The sequence below is a fragment of the Sceloporus occidentalis genome, unplaced genomic scaffold (genome assembly GCF_023333645.1).
Source record: "Sceloporus occidentalis isolate IW3139 unplaced genomic scaffold, rSceOcc1.0.p SCAF_1, whole genome shotgun sequence".
In the NCBI taxonomy this organism is placed as follows: domain Eukaryota; kingdom Metazoa; phylum Chordata; class Lepidosauria; order Squamata; family Phrynosomatidae; genus Sceloporus; species Sceloporus occidentalis.
The window spans coordinates 63,914,735-63,936,093 of record NW_028316981.1 but is presented as its reverse complement, the minus strand read 5'-3'; the positions used below and the strand labels follow the sequence as shown (position 1 = coordinate 63,936,093).

At 40.6% G+C, this 21,359-nt stretch overlaps 1 long non-coding RNA gene across 1 annotated transcript; it reads left to right on the top strand.

Moving 5' to 3' along the window:
• The first annotated feature begins 10 nt into the window (after nt 1-10).
• On the top strand, nt 11-19,204 carry LOC149321493 (uncharacterized). The gene is made up of 3 exons (XR_016281063.1): nt 11-494; nt 7,340-7,469; nt 17,049-19,204. It is a non-coding gene; the product is annotated as an uncharacterized LOC149321493 (long non-coding RNA).
• The last annotated feature ends 2,155 nt before the right edge of the window (nt 19,205-21,359 follow it).

Genomic DNA, 21,359 nt, shown 5'->3' with positions numbered 1-21,359 from the left:
GAGAGAGACAGAGAGTGGACACAGCAGCAGCACAGCTGAGGAGGAGGAGGAGGGCTGAAAGGGGAAGGGCCGAGCCTTCTTTTGCTTTCTTGTGTTGATTAGCGTACTTCTACCCCGCCCTTCAGCCCGAAAGGCTTCCATGAGGATGTTGAATTAGAGGCTTCCCTGCCCTCAGGAGGAGGAGGAGGAGGAGCCCCGAGTGCTCCTCAGCGGCTCCTCTCTGGGCGGGACAGGGAAGGGGTCCTCCTGGGTGTCAGGAGCCCTGAGGGGAGCCTTTTTTCCTCTTCACCCCCCAAACGGGGGCTGGGATGGGGAGCCCCACAAGCAGCCGGAGAAGGCCCTTTTCCCTCTCGGCGTGTGGAGAAAGTGTGGGGGAGACTTCTGGCTGCTGCTTGGGCGCCCTGCCATGTCCCCACACTGGGCTTGCCCCCCTCCCTCCCTCCCTGAGTCGCAGCCCCCCAGAAACTGGACCGGAGGCAGGCAACCCAGAACAGGTAAGAGCCTTCCCGCCAGCCACGCCACGTCTGTGGGGAGTTTGGGAGACTCAAGCCATGGGGGCTCCCTCCTCCTGCTTCTCAGGAAGGCCCTCTCTCTCTCTCTCTCTCTCTCTCTCTCTCTCTAATATTAGCGCCGAAGCAGTCGTCCCTCGGTATCCACGGATTCTTTCCCCGCCGAGTCAAGCCTCCGCGGCTTCAAAATGTTCCGAGAAACATATAGAAATGCTAATAAGCGAGCCTTGGCCTTGCCCTTTCCCCCCTTTCCCTCTGCCAGTCTACTGAATGGACTTCAGCATCCACGGAGTTTGGTCTCCAAAGGGGCCTCCAAGGACCGGACCGCGATGGATGCCAGGGGCCCACCGCCCTCCTCCTCCTCCTCCTCGGCTTCATAAAATATTGAGTTTTTAAGGGAGGAGGAGCCAGTGCGCTTCTTGCAAAGCCTGACTCCGAGGCTTCATCCACACTGGAGAAATAACCCAGTTTGGCACCGCTTGAACTCTTCTGGCTCAAGGCTATGGAATTCTGGGAGTTGGAGTTTGTTGTGGCACCAGAACGGATGTTCTGTCTACCTTTTATCATCCTTGGCTGCATCTACACTGCAGAGTCAGCGTGGTTTGACACTGCTTGAACTCAAAGGACCACAGTTTGGGAATCACGACATCTGCTTGTTCCTTCTGCTTCACTAGCACTGGAAAGGAGACTTAAAGAAAAAGGGTTGTATTTGAGTTAGACAATTTTGCTATACCCTTATTGTTTATTTCCAAATACAAACCATAGATTTCTTAAAGCATTCTGTAAATAGAGCTGAGATGCATGTTCTTATCATCTGCTGTGAACATCTGCTCTGTTTACATTAGGATTTGATGACTTGTCCTACAAGATCTGTGTAGTCTCCAGCTTAATAAGGCAGATCAAGAGAATAAATCTGTGTGATCAGAAATGCCCTAAAACCCTAGATGGGTAAATATCAAAATCTGTCACCTCTTGGTTCTGCCCAGAGCTGCTCTTTGTCTATGAGCCTCCAAACAGAGCTTCAGGTTCAGACAGTTGTATGAGCCCACTGAAGACATTAGTCCTTAGACTTAGCTCAGTAAGAGGAGAGGGCTCCTATTCACATCCTCTAGCCCACTGTGTGATGTCCTTTAGGTATGCCAAGACATGTTTACTCTCCCTGAGAGGCCGGATATGCCCTTCCTTGCACAGTCCTTCTTGCAACCCTCCAGAGATAAAGAGTGAACATTCCAGATGTTCTTTTCACTCTCTCCAAATTGTCTAAGGTGACCCTTCTGAGTCATTGAGATGGATTGGGGCTTCCAAGCAGACAGCTCCAGGTGCTGCCAGTCAAAAGGAACTGGGTAGCTATTTCATTATTTTGTCTCTGCTGCCATTATGCTACCCAGCCCTGATTTATTTTTCCTAATAAGATAAAAGACAGGAGTAGTAGCAGGAAATCATGGGAGGATTAGAAACTGAAATATGGCCTGTCTTCTCTGAATCCCTTGTGAAATTCCGTGGCCAGGGTGAGCAAATTGCAGAATAGAAGCCATCTCTGGAAGCATAGATGTTACATAGGTCAGACTATGCATATAAGTTTTCTTTTATTTATTTATTTTTGACATTGATCCTTTATCCTGTTTTTAATAATCCTGTCTATTTTAGCATAATCTGAATTCTGTTATTGGTTAAGTTCTTGCCCAGCAATAGGACTCACCCTCACTCACTAGCCTTTTGCCCATTTTTCAAATTAATGAGAGATAACTGGGAATAACATAATTGGATCGGGATGCTAACCAGTGGATATGTCAAGCACAATTTCCTTACTGACAGGAATTCCTAACTTTTAAGTACTTTTGTTTTAGAATTGGAATATGTTGAAGTGATGATGAAATGTTGCTGTTGTTGTTGTATGTGCCTTCAAACCATTTCTGATTTATGACAATCCTAAGGGGTTTTCTTGGAAAGATTTGTTCAGAGGAGGTTTGCTATTGCCTTCGTCTGAGGCTGAGAGCATGCGACTTGCCCCTAGCGTAAGTAACATGCAAAGTGTCCTCTAGATGGCCTTCCTAGAGAAAGGATGTTTTAACACGTTGGACTGCAACTAGCATTAATCACCACTGGCTATATTGTCTGGGGCAGTTATGACTTGTTAAACAATATCTAGGGGACTGCATACTTTTCATTACAGTGCGCCCGTGTTATACGTGTGTGCGCTATATGCGGACTTGAGCATATGCGCTCAAGCCGTGGGGAGCGCACGGGGCGCAAGGGGCGGCGCATTCCATTTGAATGAATGGGGTGCACACCCTGCCACACCACCGCACGCATGAGCCCCATTCAAGCATAGGCAAAATTCGCCTTACACGGGGGGAGGGGATCCAGAACGGATCTCCCACGTAAGGCGAGGCTCAACTGTACTGTTCTAGAGAGGAAAGTGGTGGTATCAGGTTTGTGACGGTAGGTGTTACCTGCTTGAAACAATTTCCACATAGACCCCATTCACACTAGCGTTTTTGTGATGAGTAGATCCAGGGAGATTTGATGATGCAATACCAAATCAAAGTTCCCACCCCAATCGAATCTCTCTATGGCAATTTAACCCTGATGAAGTTCACATTACCATTTGTATTGATTTAAAATGGAGCTGCCATTTTGCTTATTTTCAAGGTTTTTTAAAAAATAATAATAATAATAAATAAAACTTTAATTTATATCCCGCTTTTTGTTACCACAATCAAAGCGGTGTACAACCTTTAAAAAATACAATATATACAATTCCCCTCCCCTTAAAAAAAGGATTAAACAATTCTATCCATTAAAATTACAAACGATAAAATCTAAATACAATAATACAATAATAAAATAACAGTTATATATGTCTATGGGGGGAGCGTTACATGGCCGGGTTCTATTCCGGGAAGGCCTGCCAGAAGAGATCCGTCTTGACAGCTTTCTTGAAGCTCTCTAGGTTAGCAATTTGATGGATCTCGTCCGGCAGAGCATTCCATAAAGTGGGAGCGATCGCAGAAAAAGTCCTCTGGGAGGTTGCCATCAATCTGGTCTTTGTGGACTGCAACAAATTCCTCCCAGAGGATCTGAGGATACGGGGCGGATTACACGGAAGGAGTCGATCCTTTAAGTAGGTTGGATCCAAGCCATGGAGGGCTTTAAAGGTAATGACCAACACCTTGTACTGTGCCCAGAAATGAATAGGCAGCCAGTGGAGTGATTTCAATATAGGTATAATATGGTCACTCCTAGTTGTTTCTATAATCAATCTGGCTGCCATATTCTGTACCAGTTGAAGTTTCTGGACTAGGCACAAGGGTAGCCCCATGTAGAGCGCATTGCAAAAATCATTTTTTTACACTGTCAATCAAATGATGCACATCTACGTCACACTGTTTGGCTAGTGGATGATCTCCACCTGAGTATCAACAGGGGAAGTGTGATCCTGTTGGTACTTTTGGACCTCTCAGTGGTGGGAGTTGGGGATTGGAGGCACTGCACTGTAGTGGTTCCGGTCCTATCTTTCAGGCAGATTCCAGATGGTGATGCTTGGGGACAGTTGCTCCTCCAAAAGGGAGCTAAAATATGGCATCCCTCAAGGCACCATACGGTCCCCTATGCTATTTAACATCTACATGAAACCTCTGGGAGAGATCATCTGGAGGCATGGGGCAGGGTGCTGTTAGTATGCTGATGACACCCAGATATCTCTCTCCATGCCTCAAACTACAGCATTAGCTAAGGATGGCATCTCTCCTCTGAATGAATGCCTTAGGGAGGCAATGGACTGGATGAGAAAAAACAGACTGAAACTGAATCCAGATAAGACAGAGGTGCATGTTGTTGGAGCCCCTAACCTAGGTATGAAGGTTTATCAACCGGTCCTGGACGGAGTCACACTTCCACTAAAGGACTGTGTTCGCAGCTTGGGGGTGCTCCTGAATCCATTGCTTCATATGTCAGGTCTGATAGATGTGATTACCAGGATACGCCAGCTGCACCCCTTCCTAGAGCCTGGGGACCTAAAAACTGTGGTACACGCGCTAGTAACCTCATGACTTGATTTCTGCAGTGCATTCTACAAAGGGCTACCCTTATGCCTAACTTGGAAACTTCAACTAGTTCAAAATATGGCAGACAGATTGGTCACCAGGAGATCTAGGGGTCACCATATAACACCGATTTTAAAGTTCCTTCACTGGCTGCCTATTAGTTTCCGAGCACAGTACAGTGTGTTGGTTATGACCTTTAAAGCCCTTCATGGCTTGGGCCCAGCTTATCTATGGGATCGCCTTCTTCCATACAATCTGCCCCATGTACTTAGGTCCTCTGGGAAAAATCTACTGCAGTCAGCAAAATCTAAACTGGCTGCAGTTACCCAGAGGACCTTCTCCTCTGCCACTCCCAAGCTGCCAGAGGAGACCCGCTATATCACTAATCTTGACAGCTTTAACTGTCCCTTCTGACAGGCCTTCCTAGATTAGCATGTTAGTCATCTCCCACTGACTACCCTGTCTTGTCCATTTTAATAATCTTAACTGTATTGTTTTATTGTTATTGTTTTGATTTATTGGTTATGGTGGATGGATGGGTTTATGTGCTATTGTATTTTATTATATTTTAATGCTTTTTAATACTGTTGTAAGCTGCCTCAATCTCATTGGAGAGCCGGGGTATAAATTATTATTATTATTATTATTATTATTTTAAAAAACTAGCAGCCTTGGAGGATAGCAATGGAAAGCCCCTTGGAACAACCCTTAGCAAGAAACCCTGGGATAGGTTTGCCTTGGGGGAAGTCACACTCTCTCAGCCATATAATAATATCATCTCCCAGCAATATATGTGTGCAAGAGCTATAGTTTGCACCAACTTGGGAGCAGAATCTGTTGTGGTTTTATTTCTTGGAAAAGAGGAAAAAATAATCCCTAAGTCACAGCCCCACTGTGAGCTTTTTTTAAAAAAAAAAACATGTCAAGCAAATCATGCTCACCTTTGATGGTGTGAAAATTTAAGGTGCAGCCTCCTGTGGCCATGCAATAGCACATATGTGCATAAGCTGTCAATTTTTTTTTTAAAAAGCCCATCTAATGATGTTCCCAGGAGAACTCCCTCCCTGACTCTGGTGAGCTCTGGGCAGACATTGGTGCAGATAAGGGGACTGATTGGCGGAAAAGGAACAAAACAAAACATGGCCCCATAGTGTTGTAGTAGTTAGTACTCATGCGCTAGCTCTCGTATTTCACTGGGGGTAACTCTCACATACTGAATAACTGTGTCAAAACATCTTTTAAGGAATTGAAATCTACATTTTAAAAGTTCCCTAGGGTACAGTAGATTTCAGGGGCCTTTTTTCTTGAGCAAACCTGAAAAGAATCAGGTGAAGCAGTAATCCTCAATATTACGTACTCCAAAGTAAGCCCTCTGCTTACTTTGCTAAACTTGTGCTATGTGCCTTAAACAAGTTTCTGACTTCTCGTGACTCTAAAACAAACGTATAATGGGATTTTCTTGGCAAGATTTATTCAGAGGTTTGCCATTGCCATCCCCTGAAGCCATGAGTGTGACTTGCCCAAGGTCACCCAGTGGATTTTAAGGCCAAGCAGGGAAATGAACCCTGGTCTCCAGAGTCGTAGTCCAACACTCAAACCACTACACCACACTGGCTCTCAACTCCTAGTTAAATGTGCCCAAGACTTCAAGGAAACGATTGTGGTGTTTTCATACAATGAGAGATTACCTTTATTCCTAACTACTAACAAAATGCTTTAGGTTTTCTTTTTTGTATAATTATTGTGGTGATATTTGCCTTCAAATACAGTTGGCCCTCCGTTTTCATGGGAAATCTGTTCCAGACACACACACGCGCACGCACACACACACACCCATGGAAATGGGGGCTAATGCATATTCAAGCCCTATAGGCTAGAATGGGGCATGCACCCATGCACACAACCCATTGAAAATAGCAGGTCGCCCCCCATGGATTTTTGAGGTTGCGGATCCTACATCCACAAGTTAGGAGGGGTGACTGTAATTTCTGATTTATGGTGACTCTAAGGAGAGCCTGTCACAGAGTTTTCTTGGCAAGATTTGTTCAGAGGGGTTTTTCCATTGCTATCCTCTGAAGCTGAGAGAATGTGACTTACCCAAGGTCACCAGAGATTTCCATGGCCGAGCTGATCTCCTAGTGTCCTAGTCCATCACTCAAACCATTATGCCATGGTAGCTCTACATTTCATTAGCTTTATGTGATTAATTTGCTCTGGTTTGTCAATATGTTTATATAATTTAGATGTTCATTTCTGTGGATTCCTTATTTTATTCTAATCTGTAATACTCATTGAATTAGTTATATAAATTTTTACACTGTCAAAATTATCTGCAATAATAGTAATTACTACTGGGAGGCATATGCCCTATACTTTCTCAAAAAATGGGTTATGAATAATCACATGTAGACAAGAAGTTGAGATTCTTTTTCATTGGAGGTTCAGAATTCACACGCTTTATTTGGATGGGAGAAGAAACTTACCTTTCACTTTAATTCACTTTATCTTCAGCTATTATGCTCATCCTGGTGTTCTGTTTTGAAGCTCATCAACAACATGTGGACATCTGTACTGTGTTTGTATTTCTTTCTAGATTTCAATTACTGCATGTTTTTTTCCAGCTGTAAAATGCCTTGAAAGTTCTTAGAGCAGGCTGAAAGATGATGTATAAATATTGCAAATAAATACTGATGAGCCGATATCTTGTTTGAGGTTTGTTTTTTGACAAGGCTCCTGTGACTTTAATAAGCTTACTTAATCACATGAACATTTTCATTTCCCCAGGTGCTGTCCTTATTTGTACACACACAGGTTGACCAGGTCTCCTAAATGCAAAGGAAGACAAGGAACAGTAAAATGTAGGACATTCAAGCAAAATGTAGGACACGACAAAAGAAAAGCTAAAAGCACTCATGTAAGTATAAATTCATGCTTCTTAGCTCTGCTCAAAATGGAGGGCATTTGGGAATTCCTCCTGAACAGAAGGTTGACATGTAGGAAATGTCCTGAAAAGGAGGACATATGGCCATCCTGCACACACAGAGCCTCCAAATTTGCCTTATTGTAAGAGAATTCAAGAGAGGTTAAGATAAGAAACTCTGTTAGATAGATCCTATCTGTCTGTTAGGAGTTTCTCTATAGTATCTGTCCCTTTTTCCCTTCTGAGAGTATCAGGAATAGTATCTACATTGCAGAGTTCATTAACAGGTTAATTTGGTTAACTTGTCAGTCAAGGATAGCCACTTTCGTTGGCTGGATAGAATCACTCCAAAACTCGTTTCTTAAGACGCAAGCTTTCCGTAAAGTAGGAAAAAACAAAAATTCAAGTGTTGCGTAAGCTGGTTTAAAGATTCTCTAAGAACAGCCTCTAGTTTGCTGAATGCTGCTGGGATCCTGCCTGCAGTGTTTAGAGAGAGAAATCACAATTCTTCCCAGGAGCTTTAAACAGCCTATTCACTTCATTGCACCAGATGAATTAAGAAAGCTTGCCAACTAGAAGGGAGGGAGAGCATATTTATAGCATCAGTATCACATTCAAGTTCTGTATGCATAAAAGCCAGTTGCAAGCTGCCTGTGAATGAAGATGCAGAGTACCAAATTTGCCCAGTTAGACAAACAGGAAATTTCAAGCTAAGCCTGCTTTATAAGGGAAGCTTTAACATTGTGTTTACTTGCAATAAGGCATTCTAAAGGCTGTGGCCCTGTAAATTCCCTGAAAATTGGTATGGTTTGATTAACTTTTGCTTAAAGCAGTGGGCTGGATCCTGCATTTTATGCCACTAGCAGAAGCATCCTGTGAGCAAAGTTCTGCTTGACTGGAACACTGCCAACAGCAACAAAAGAAAAGATCCTTTTCTCCTGTTTTTCTCCATCTTCCTGTTGTTTTTTGAGGGGTCACTTTTGGATCACTTAGAACGCTTAGTATATTTTCTTTCCATGGGTAAAATTATATAAGAAATGTGTGGAAAACATATCTCCTGTTCCTTTTGTATAATTTAGATAGGCTTGCCCTGGAATACAGAAGGCAGATGAATCCAATCAATGGTGCCTGGATTTATGTTAAAGATATTGTGAAAAATAACTTGAGTTGACTGATTCTTCTGCAGCATTTTTCCTCTTTAAGTTCAAGCCATGGCTTATAATATACATTTTTTCCTAATATATTGGAAAACCAGTTCACTAAGAATCACTGTAGTTACAAATCATACCCCCTCTCCCACCAGTTTCAAAGAAACATCTGTCTTGGATGTCTTATTTCCATAAAATACATTTCTTTTTAAAGCACAATTTCCTGTCAAGTCGTAAAATATAGCTATAATGTACAAATGCACTGTACCTTCTTTGCCAGTGTTAGGTGACGGCTAAAAGCATTAATGCATTGTTGCACTTTACCATATGTAGCTGGTACAGTACTTTGTTAGCATCTCTGTTTTTTACTTCAAGAAACTCTTCCATCCACTGCCATATTTTTCAACATACCCTCAAGTGGTTAGCTGCATACGAGTACATAGCCTGAAACAGTGCTACTGAGATCCATGCTCTTTAATCCAATTTCCAGTACATAATGTTTTTCATCTAAAGTGTGTGTTGATCTGCATAGATATTCTGAAATGCCTTTTCTTTGTTTCTATGAATGTTATAGTTTAAGAGAAAAAGGATTAATCTGTGTATAGAGTCGTTTCCTGCTACAGCTTTGGTGATTACAGTGGCAATCTGAAAAGTGCTTTCTCTGTATAGTTTATGGTAATGCAAATCAGTTCCATTTTTAAAAAGTGTTCTGCAGAAAGAATTAATATGTATTACTATCCCTGAGAAAGAAAACAATAATACTTGGACACACCTGATCCCAAGTATATGCACAGAGGCATTAAGGAGTATTAGTTTCAGTTCTTTTGAATGATTAGTGCTTTGTTCATTAAGTGCAAATGGAATAGAGGGTACATTTTTATTACTGCCTTCGGAGATACGCCTGAGTCTATGAAGAGGGAGTTCTACACAGGCCCATGGTGGGTCGGAGTGCAGCAGGGTTTGGATGACTGAAGAGAAGTTAATTCTAGCATTGCTCTGTCCCGGCACATTACTGCTTCCTTGACAGATCTCTGCACCAAGGGGAGTCATGGAAATTGTTCCATAGTTAATTATAATTATTGATTCTAAATAAACTTGTTGACTCGGTGTAGTTAACTCATGTTAATCCTTTCCACATAGGCAGGGAGAGAACTAGCCCGAACCTTTCTTCCAAGAACATGCAGACAGTCAGTGTGTGTTGAGTTCTGTGTTTACCATAGGTCTGTATCTGGTTTCTAATGTGAATCAACACAAATAGCAGCAGCTGCACTTTATATAACTAGGAGAACTTTTAAGTATACAAGATTGATTAGTTCTGCATCTTTCCATTATTATTTTTGTAAAGCTATGAGATAATACTTACAGGGAACAACATGGATTAATTCTAATCAAGTTACATAAATAGCTCAAAATCTCCAATTTTATGTCAAGTTTCCCACTCTGTAATTCAGGCATTTCTTCAAAAAAGGCAGTAGCTGTTGTAATGAAACATACTGGACTGAGCCATTATAGGATCTAAGAGCACAGTCCAAAACCTTGGTTCATTTTGTTCACTATCACTTGGATTCTACTCTGTTTAGGAGAGTCCAGGTTGTTGAAACAGTAGTAGTCTTACTGAATGACCCTTTCTGTGCCCACACAAGGGCACAGATCAGCTGCTTGAAGATAAGAACAAAACTATTGTGTTAGATTGTGAGATAAGTGCAGAAAACTTTTTGAGGATGGTAATTACTGGGAAAACCAACATGCTTCACAACTTGGAAAAGTAATGTCCATGCTGGCTGTTTAACAAACTAATAAACATTGATGAAGTATATCCACAGTAGTGAATAAAATACATCATAGTGTCTGACCTTGAAAGTCCGATGCTTTCGACTACCCACTGATTCTTTGAGGCTGCAATCCTACAAAGCATACTTGCTGGGTGTATTTCTGTGTAGAAATCCATAGCATTGCACTGCTGAATAGCAAAACAGGCCATGGGAACAGGAATTGCTGTTCTGCCAGTTTAACAGGTGGATCCTTGTGGGTCCTTACAACAAAATATTGCCACATGGAATGCTTTCTATTGAGGAATTCAGCCACTCCATTCCACCCTCCTTTCATTTTCTTTTATTCCCTCTCCAATAAGCAGCCAGCTTTCTGTGCACATTGATTGTGTTTAGTTTTCATTTTAGTTTAGGGCTTTCTTTCCCATTTTGGATCCCCCCCCCTGAGTACATGGCTGTGAGGGGGGGGGGTTTCTAGACACTCCATCTCAGCTTTCTCTGTTTTTCCTTTATTGCCTCTCCAATAGTCATCCAGCATTCTATGCTCACTGATCATGTTTAGTCCAAATGTTAGTTGGGAGTGAAGGTTTCTTCCCTATTTGGGTTTTCCCCCCCCTCTATCTGGGTTTTTGGGGTGGGTGGGTAGAGAGACATTGTGCCCAATCCCAACCACACTGAAATCTTTAATTTCACCTTTGATGTCTACAAGTGAAGTTGTCACTTCCATCCCTGGATACAGTTTAATATTATTTCTTCATACCTTGAAGTTATCCTGAGTCTATTGATATCTGATTTGGTAACTTCCGCATCAGTAGGGCAGTGAATCTTTCTAGACTGTAGAACAGATTTCAAAGGAATTATCCATGGGGGTACCCCATCATTGCCCCCTAAAAAGTCCAACAACTTGTGTATCTCCTGTATAAATTATAATTGAGATTAAATCATGAAGCCAATTCACTGATCCACTGACACAGAATCCAACAGTCACCACTGTATGCTTCCTTCTTACAGCACATGATAACTTAAAAATAGAGGGAAATGGATGGCTATTAAGATTAAATTCAATTTTTCACTTATAATCATCTCACATAAAATGAATTTGCAGAAATAGCAAATCTTGATTTTTTTCATATTTCTTGTTTAGTTACGGCATGTTTTGAATCAAAGTTCATTCCCAGGTTAGTCCTGGTAAACATTAGCTACAGTATTTGTCTAGATTAGAATCTAATTTAAAAGTGCCATTAGATGTTCAGGGATGAAGCCGAGAAGTTTTATGATGTTTTATTTTTATGCTGCTATTTTTTTAATGATTTTGTAAGTGTATTGATGCTACTCTTTGTTTTGAAATCATATTATATTATTTAAATGCTTCATCTTGAGTTTGGAAAGAGAGAGACCTTGTAGATTCTTTCTTACTATTCATAATATGATAATCATTATGTGATTGGATGGGAATAATGAGATAATCACTTCACTGCAGTTCTCACTCTTTGATAGCCTGTGGCGGCAGCATAGGCCAGGGTCTGCACGTTGTTGTACCAGGGCTATGGAGCTCTGGTTTGGGAGTCAATAGGTACCCGGGGGCGAATAGGGCAGGCGTTTGGCCATTGCGGGGGCCAGAACGCAGGAGCGCCTCCTGGTGACTAGGGGCTTTGTCAATTTGTGAACGCAAGACAATGTTTGCGGTCAAGTTATGTTCCTTAGCCCCTAGGTCATCCCAAGCACCTGGTGGGTGCCAGGTTTGGATAATCAGACAACATCGGGTTGTTTGATTTCACAGATCCTGACCTTATGCTTTGTGCCAACCCTGCCAATTGTTTGCAAATAAAGTTGTGGCCTTACTTCCAACCTGTTGTATTGTGGTTATTTGACAGCAACATCTGAGGCAAAGTGCCATTAGATGTTCAGGGATGAAGCTGAGAAGTTTTATGATGTTTTATTTTTATGCTGCTATTTTTTAATGATTTTGTAAGTGTATTGATGCTACTCTTTGTTTTGAAATCATATTATATTATTTAAATGCTTCATCTTGAGTTTGGAAAGAGAGACACCTTGTAGATTCTTTCTTACTATTCATAATATGATAATCATTATGTGATTGGATGGGAATAATGAGATAATCACTTCACTGCAGTTCTCACTCTTTGATAGCCTGCATTATGAATTGCAATAAAAGCAATATTTGTCATCATGATTACGATTATGATTATTTTGTACACACACACACACACACACACACACACACACTGTGCTGCTTTTTGGCACAAGCAAATCCTTACCAAAGCTGAGAAGCCTTTTATGAGAACCGTATATGTAAATGGTGTTCTATCCTTTAATCGATTTTGGCCTTTTGCCTCACAGTATTGAATATAATGTATTTTTTGAATGTAATAAATCCACTGAAAGTGCCACCTGGTGGCAGAAGTAAATTAAATCACCAAAGAAGGTGTATTAAAGTAATGTGATGTGGTATGTTTCCAGCATAATGCACAGGGATTTAACCATGCAACTCTATTACAAGTAATAGTGCTGCTATAGCTAAGCCTTTCCAATAACACATGGAAAATTTATTTTTCTGGCTCTCCAGTTTTATAACCACAAGCAGAAAACAACTCAGAATTTAAGGAAGCTGACTCTTTAAATAACTTAGTTTAGTTCAGTTATAAAGCATAACTGTGCCAATAGGTGGTTTTCTGATAAAGAATGAGATAGATGGATCCACATGAACTTAGGTTTAAATGTCCATTATATTTAAAAGTCCATTATTTAAGGCCAAATTGAAGCAAAATATATTGGGTCTCCTTCTTGAAATCATTGTAATTTGAATCTCACTACTATGAAGCAGAGGGAATATGGTTTACTTTCTCTTTATTTATGCTCCTTAATTGGTCCCACAGGAATTCATTACATAGCCCAGCTCATGGCTAAGAATGGTCTCACTCTCTGTTTAGTTCTAGGCCAACATACCTGGAAGGCTCCAGGCTGGAGAATGCTGATTTAGGCTGAATAAAATAAGCTTGCTCAGATGAGAGAATTCCTTGGAGGTGAGAAATGAGAAAACATCTTGACTTAAAGGGGAATAATTCTCTCAAAGTCTTTCCCATACATATGTACATGTAATGACTGAGGCCCTCTTATCTTTTAGTATGCCAAAATGAATGGTCTGATAACAGTAGCCACATTTACATTGATCTTAAAAGTCTGAATTGTGATAATAAGCTACAAACAAATGGTTTTAAAATACTTGGCCTATACAGTCCTAATTCTGTCAGTTGTAATATGGTAAAGTTCAAGTTATGTTTATAGGCAATGCATACTTCTTAGGATGCATCTACACTGTAGAAATAATGCAGTTTGGCAACACTTTAAGTGCCGTAGCTCCATCCTATGGAATCCTGGAATTTGTAGTTTTACAAGGTCTTTAGCCTTCTCTGCCACAGAGTGCTAGTGCCTCAGAAATTGTAAACCCTAGGATTCTGTAGGATGGGGCCATGGCAGTAAAAGTAGTATCAAACTGCATTATTTCTACAGTGTAGATAAAGACCCAGATGCATTATTACATTAACATCCCAAGATGTATTACTGCATTAACATCCCATGTTTTTGCATGTTAATTTTGTCATCTCCTTAGTATTTGGGCAGAACCTTCAAAAGGATACTTTTCAATTCTCTCCTCTCCCTAAATGACACAAATGAAACAATTCCATGATGATGCAAGCTCTCCCCCCCCCCCCCCCGTCACACACACTTGTATTCCAAAGTCAAGGGAGCTTCCGTAACTCGTTTTTTCTGAGTTGGATCCACATTACAGATGGATAGATACAATCAAGGAAGCCACAGACATGAATTTTTCAAGACCTGAGCAGGGTTGTTGATGGTAGGGTGACTTGGAGGTCTCTTACACATAGGGTCACCATAAATCAAAGTTGACTTTACAGAAGGAGACCAACTGAATTCACTGTAATTTTAGGCATGATTAATACAAGACCTCTCTCTGTGTTAACATTTCTTTTCAAAGTTCTGGGATCCTTTCCGTGTTTTGTATAGCTGTTTGATAGGCAGAAACAGAATACAGATATTAGGTGAAAGGTTATTAGCTGTCGTAGCCAAAGGGAATTTATATGTGCAAAGGCAGCATCTCCTTCAATATCAGAGGCTATGAGTGGCTAATCACCTGACTATGCTGGATGTTGAAATGTATCTGACTGGCTGCTCCTAGAAAAACAGTGGGAAGATTGGGTGGATGTTGGTCTGGACCAACAAGAATGTTATATGGGTATTAATTTGGCTAAAGTTTAGTAGTTTATTGGAAGCAGTTTGTTTTGAAGGTACACTTACATCTTTTGTTGCTATATACTACAGTAAATCACACTTGCAATGGACTTCTTAGTAAATTTCACTAATAATAATTCCACTTGTCTCATCTAGTGTGACAATCTTATCTTTTGAACTTATGAACTTGAGAACACTTTCAAGTGGTTTCAAGAGAGATTCAAAGGGCAACAAAATAGCAGATTGAGGAACAGATGCTTATATCAGTCTTCCTCAACATGATGCCACCAAACATGCTGGACTATAACTCCCATTATAGCTATTAAGCATATCCCATGGCTAAAAGGGTGATATATGTTGTTGGAAGGTACCTAGTTGGAGAAAGCTCATTAACCAGATATACATCATAGAGCGGGGCCCTGGGTATCCATTGAGATTTGGTTAAAGGAACCCACCCACTCCTCTATTTGATGCTCATCCCATTATATATAATGGGGTAGTAAAATGGTGTCCCTTATTTTAAAAAATAGCAAGATCAAGGTTTGCTTTTGAGGTTATTATAATTTTTGATATTTTCACTCAAAACATCTGGTAAGAACTTATTGGAAACACCATCTTCCAAATATGTTTCCTCATCCCAAAAGGCCTTTACTATAATGGTCCTGCGGATCTGGAATAGCCTACCTGAGGAGTTCCGTCTCATGACCCCCTTGGAAACATTTAAAAAGAGACTTAAAACGGTACTCTTTTGTCAAGCTTCCCCCCTCCCCAAGAATGAAGACCAATATCCCTGCTGACAACGATATTCTGCCTTGCCCCGGATGCTGGACGGTTGATGGATTTTTGTACTGTTGTATTGATTAGTGTTGATGTAATATTTTTATGTTTTGATATGTATTGATTTTAATAGTCTGTAACCCCGCTTCGATCCACTGGGAGAAGCGGGGAAACACAAATAAATTTTATTATTATTATGTGGTTGAATCCATGGATAATCCATGAATATGAAGGGCCAATTGTAATACAGTATTTCTTCAGAGTGTGTATGTGTATTCATAAAACACAGATATACCATGGAAAAATCTACACACACTACCTGAGGAAATACTGTATTATGTATGTATTTAAGCCAAATGGTTGGTTTTAGTGACATCTTCTAATCATCTGTTTGATGCTGGCTAAAAATGTGCTATGTTGGAGAGCCCATCCCATAGTTATTGACTCATAATTGTTGTTCTGCTTAAGAAAAAGTCACAATACCTAGTGTTGCTGATTCTTTTCCAGAATCATTTGCAGCTCCTTTACTGTTAATAAAAATAATAAATATTTATTTATATCCCGCCTCTTCCAATTGAGGATCGAGGTGGGTAACAACAAAGAAAATACAATATACAACAATAAAAACAACAAGCCCCACAAAACCCCGACCCAACCCTCCCTCCCAACTATAAAATTAAACAGTAAAATTGTTTAAAAAGTACAATACATCAAAGTTAAAAACAAATCACAAATAATAAAAATAATAAAAGGGGGATTCAATTGCTTCTGGACATTATCAATCGGGGAAGGCCTGCCGGAAGAGAAAGGTTTTTGTCGCCTTTTTAAAAGCCTCAAGTGAGGATAATTGGCGAATCTCTTCCGGCACACCATTCCAAGTTTTTGAAGCGGTGACAGAAAAGGACCTCCGGGAGGTCACCGCCAGTCTCATCTTTCTAGATTGTAAGAGGTTTTTCCCAGAGGATCGGAGTGTACGGGAAGGATTGTATGGGAGGAGGCGTTCCTTCAAGTAGACTGGACGCAGACCATGTTGATTGGTTAAGGTAACAGTATAATTTGTGAATTGCTTACCGTATATACCGTATATACATGACTATAAATCGACCTCGTGTATAAGTCAAGGTCAACTTTTGGTGTCAAAATTATTGGTATTAGTATGATCTATGGATAAGTTGAGGGTCAGACTTCAGGAGGTAGCTCAGCTGGAGGGCCCTTCCCAGTCTCTCCCAGCTGAGCTTTCTCAGGTCAAGTACTATACTGACCCATGTATAAGTTGACCAGGTTTCTTGAGTCAATTTTTGACCTAAATTTCTTGACTTATACACGAGTATATACAGTACTTTTAAAATCTCTATTACCAGCATCTGAGATTAATGCCTGGTAATTAATATTTGTCTACATATGTATTTTATTTATTTATTTTATCAAAATGGTATACATCAGCATACAAATTCTACACAGAATGTGTAACAACCATTAACAACAAAATTCAACAGATTAACAGATTTTTGTTAAATAAAAATAAAAATAAAAGATGGCCTGCAATTTCTTGGGATGTGTAATTTGATGTGTAACACCACTCTATTATGGTGTGTTCTCTATTCCAGATGTAAATCAGCAGTGGCCAAGGACAAAAGAAACCAAGCATCACTATCTGAGTCTGAAGCAAATGCTCAGGCTTTTTTGTGGAACACTGTACCCATGGAAATCATCATGTCACTCATACCTGTGACTTTAAGGACAAAAGCTCTATGATTCTCTATATATGTATAACTGTGAAACCAATACAAGAGACAGCAAGAGAAAAGCTGCTCAACATGAGTCTGTTCTATAGTCCTCATGACAAGCACTGATATTGGATTAGCATAAAAGTGAATGCTTTACTAAACCCTGGCTTATATAAAGTAACCATATGCTGTGTCAGTACCACTAAGGGATGGAGTCATGCCATGCTCTTCAGTGGATGCCAACAATTGCCTTTTATGCAATTTTCTGAATCACCCTATTGTACCAAGCTCACCCACCATACTTTTCATATTCAGAATGCTTTTAGGGTACAAAATGATAAAAAAAAAAGGAGGCTGTAGAATATTCCTCATCCTATCCCCGTAGCTCATTCACACTGCAACTGTATCAGTGTGTATTGTCAAGGGGGGAAATGTTTCTGCACAACAGTATTGCCACCAAGAATATCTTTTTCTAACAAAACAAAATGTATTGGCATAGGTAGCATACTGCTCATTTAAATGCATTTTAATTGTGCACTTCTGACTTTGTCATTCAGTTAGCTGGAAGTGAGACAAATACACACATTCTAAGAAGAAGTATTGATTGTATCAATAAGCCTATGAGTGCAGTTGTGTTCTGTTTTACATGTTCCTTAGGCAGTATGGCATTAGATGCTCCTGCCTGTGTATTCATAATGAAATTGGGAGTGTCCCCATCTCCAGACAGGAAAATGTTCATGAATATGGAGAAAAGGAGAATTGATCTGCTTCTTTTTTTGTGTTTTGAGTGGGATCTCTGTAAGAAGTAACTGGATAAAGTTTGTTTCTGCCTTTAAGGCCATGTGCACAACAGCTTGTGAGAATGAGCATGTCAAGGAAAAGGGGGAAAGCACTCATGTCATAATACTCGACTGGATATTCTGCTCTGTAGTCAGGATTGCTAGTGTTGCTGAATTATGGGAGTTGAGGTAGAACAACATCTGGAAGGCCATTCAGGCTTTAGACTCAGACGTACTTTGTTGCATCATTGGTAATTTATGGAAACTGCAAGTTTTAATTCTGGTAATTGGTTTCAGATCAACTAAATAGCTCTTTTGTGTTCTAAGGTTGTTTTCCTCTGAATAAAAGTTGTTTGAGTTAGACCACAGACATGATCTTACCAGAAACATTTGGTTAGCCGTTGTTGGAAAGCAGATGCTGGACTGGATGATTAAGAGGTTATGCAGACCACCCCTAAAGGGCGGCCTGCAGCTGTCTTCATCTGCACCGGATTGGCAACTGCACACTGTGGGCCCGATCTGGCCTTTCCAGGGCACAGCGCCAGAGGAGGTGCCATGCCACCATGCACCGTGTGGAGCAGCACACAACATCATGTCACCCTGGGAGCGGAGTTGGGGCATGTGTCATGTGGACACCACAACCCTCCACCCCCAGGCCAGCCTTAATGGCCAGTGTGCACAGCCCCTAAGAGAATTTGCAGCTGGCCTTCCCTCAGTACAAATTAGTTTAGTAGAGTGAGGACATAATTCAAAAGACAGAGAACTCAAGTAGACACTAGATAGGTGTTGGAAGTGTGTTGAGTTATACAACACTCAAGTCCTTCCCTACAGCAGCACTTATTAGCCCTTCAGAAAACAAATGAGAACCCCATATCCATGGAATATGCTTAAGTAGTTTGACATCTTGATGTAAAATTTGCACATGTACAGCTCTTGTACAGTCTACAAGAGCTGAGTTCTGCCTAGTGATTGCCTCTTCAAAAGTGTCAAAGTATTATGCCTTAATTTCTACATTCAGGTCTATCACCATACAAACCACACAGGGAAACTGCAAAGTGAAATGACAGTTCTTTAATAAAACATCAGACACTTTCTTACTGTGCCGTTTCTAAGTTGGTTCAATAGAGTTTTTTTTTTTTGAGGGGGGAGTGTTCCTGGGAGTGGTGTCTCTGCTTTTTATAGTGTTCTTTCCTTCCAGTTGTCCCTCCTGCCATTAATAAGGAATTCTGGGACTGTTCAGAGAATAGTAAATGTCACATTTGGAAGCAAAATCTCTCTGTCTCTTTTCTCAAATGCCAAGTATTTTGAACCACAGTTTTAACTATGCAAACAAACATTCAGTTTTCTAATGAAGAGTCTATGGCCAGGTAATTTACTGCTCAGAATGTTACTTGTTCTGCTCTACTTCTGAGTGCACTGATATTATTTATTTATTTTTAATAGCATTACAAACTTGGTAGATGAGGGGAATGCTGTAGATGCAGTATAACTTGATCTCAGCAAGACCCTTGACAAGGTCCCCTCCATGATATCCTTCCAAAAAAGCTGGTTAAAGGTGGGCTGGACAGGGTTACTGTCAGGTTGATTTGTAATTGGTTGACTGACTGAACCTAGCAATGGGTCGTCCTCATCCTTTAAAAGAATGACAAGTACATTACCACAGGTTCTGTCCTGTCATCTTTATCAATTACTTGGATGAAAGAATAGAGGGCATGCTTACCACATTTATAGATGACATCCAATTAGGAGGAGTAGCTAATACCCTAGAGGACAGAATCAAAATTTAAAATGACCTTAACAGATTAAGAAACTAAGACAGAACTAACAAAATGAATTGCAACAGGGAAAAAATACAAGATACTAAGGCAGAAAAAAAAATGAAATGCACAGAAATAGCATGAGGGACACCTGATTCAACAGTAGTACATTCAAAATGGATTTAAGAGTCTTAGTAGACCACAAGGTAAACATGAGTCAACAGTGAAATGCAGCAACTAAAAAAGCCAATATGATATTAGGCTGCATTAATAGACATATAGTGTCTAGATTGAGGGTAGTAATAGCATAGTACCACTCTATTATGCTTTGGTCACACACCTGGAATACAGAATCATCTGTTCTGGGCACCATAATTGATGAAGAATGTTGTCAAGCTGGTGTGTGTCCAGAGGAGGGCAAACAATTGGTGAAAGGTCTGGAAACTATGCTTAGAGAGCTCAGTATGTTTAGTCTGGGGAAGAAAAAGTTAAGAGGAGATACGATAGCCCTATTCAAATATTTGAAAGGATGTCATACTGAAGATGGAGCAAGTTTTGTTTTCCACAGCTCCAGAAAACAGAAAGCAGCAATGGATTCAAACTACAGGAAGAGATTCCACCTAAACATTAGGAAGAACTTCATGACAATAAGCGCTGTTGGACAGTAGACTACGCTGCCTCAGAGCATGGTGGAGTCTCCTTCTTTGGGGTTTTTTAAACAGAGGTTGGATGGCCATCTCTCAGGAGTGCTTTGATTGTGTATTCCTGTGCAGCAGGGGGTTCAATTCAATGCCCTTGTGGGGAGTGTTCTCACTTACGATTTACAACGATTTAAAATACACCGGTTTCAGTAAAACCGATTCAAAATAACACGGGTGTTATCCCATGTTCCAAATCAGTTTTTTTTCTTTGTTCTCATGTACCAACTGATTCGCTGTAAATGATCCACTTTCATTACTATTCAAGAATGAATCGGTGTATATATAAACCAGTTTTAGCGTTATTTCGTTCGCACTCACCTTTTTTGGCTGTCAATCAAAGCGACGTCATCGTGACGTCACAATAAACCGGAGTAACATCAACCAGTTTAGCTGTTTCCTGCATTTCCATTTATTGACCGTTTGTAATTCGTTTTTAATTTGGCGCTTTTTTTTAAAGGACCAATAAGAAGGCGCTTAAGCTATTATGCGTCATAAGCGCCCAAGCTTTTAAGAGTCCTCCGGTTGTCTGTTCCCTCCTTCTTTTGCCATTACTGCTTTCCTTACCTTCACCTGAAGCAGATGTTTGTGTTAATATTCATGCTTATAGAGAACTCCCTGAGCTGTCTTTTAAGCCATGAAGCAGGGATATGTCCTGCAAAACCCATCCCATAGTTCCTCTGGAAAGAGCCTCGGTTTTCCAAATTTGCTTTGCTTGTCCCATGGGGAGAGAATCTTTGGGGAAGATTGCTCCCTGAGCTATCTTTTAAGCCATGAAGCGGGGATATGTCCTGCAGGAGCAAATAGGAGGCGTTCCTGTTGCTCCTGCTCTCTTATCGCAAGACCTTGGCGGACAAAGGGACAAGTGTAAGACGAATGAGTGAGTTCTGACTTAAACCCAGAGCTGAAGAACCGAAGAACCAAGGAATTGTGCTTTAAACATAGCTAAAGGAACAA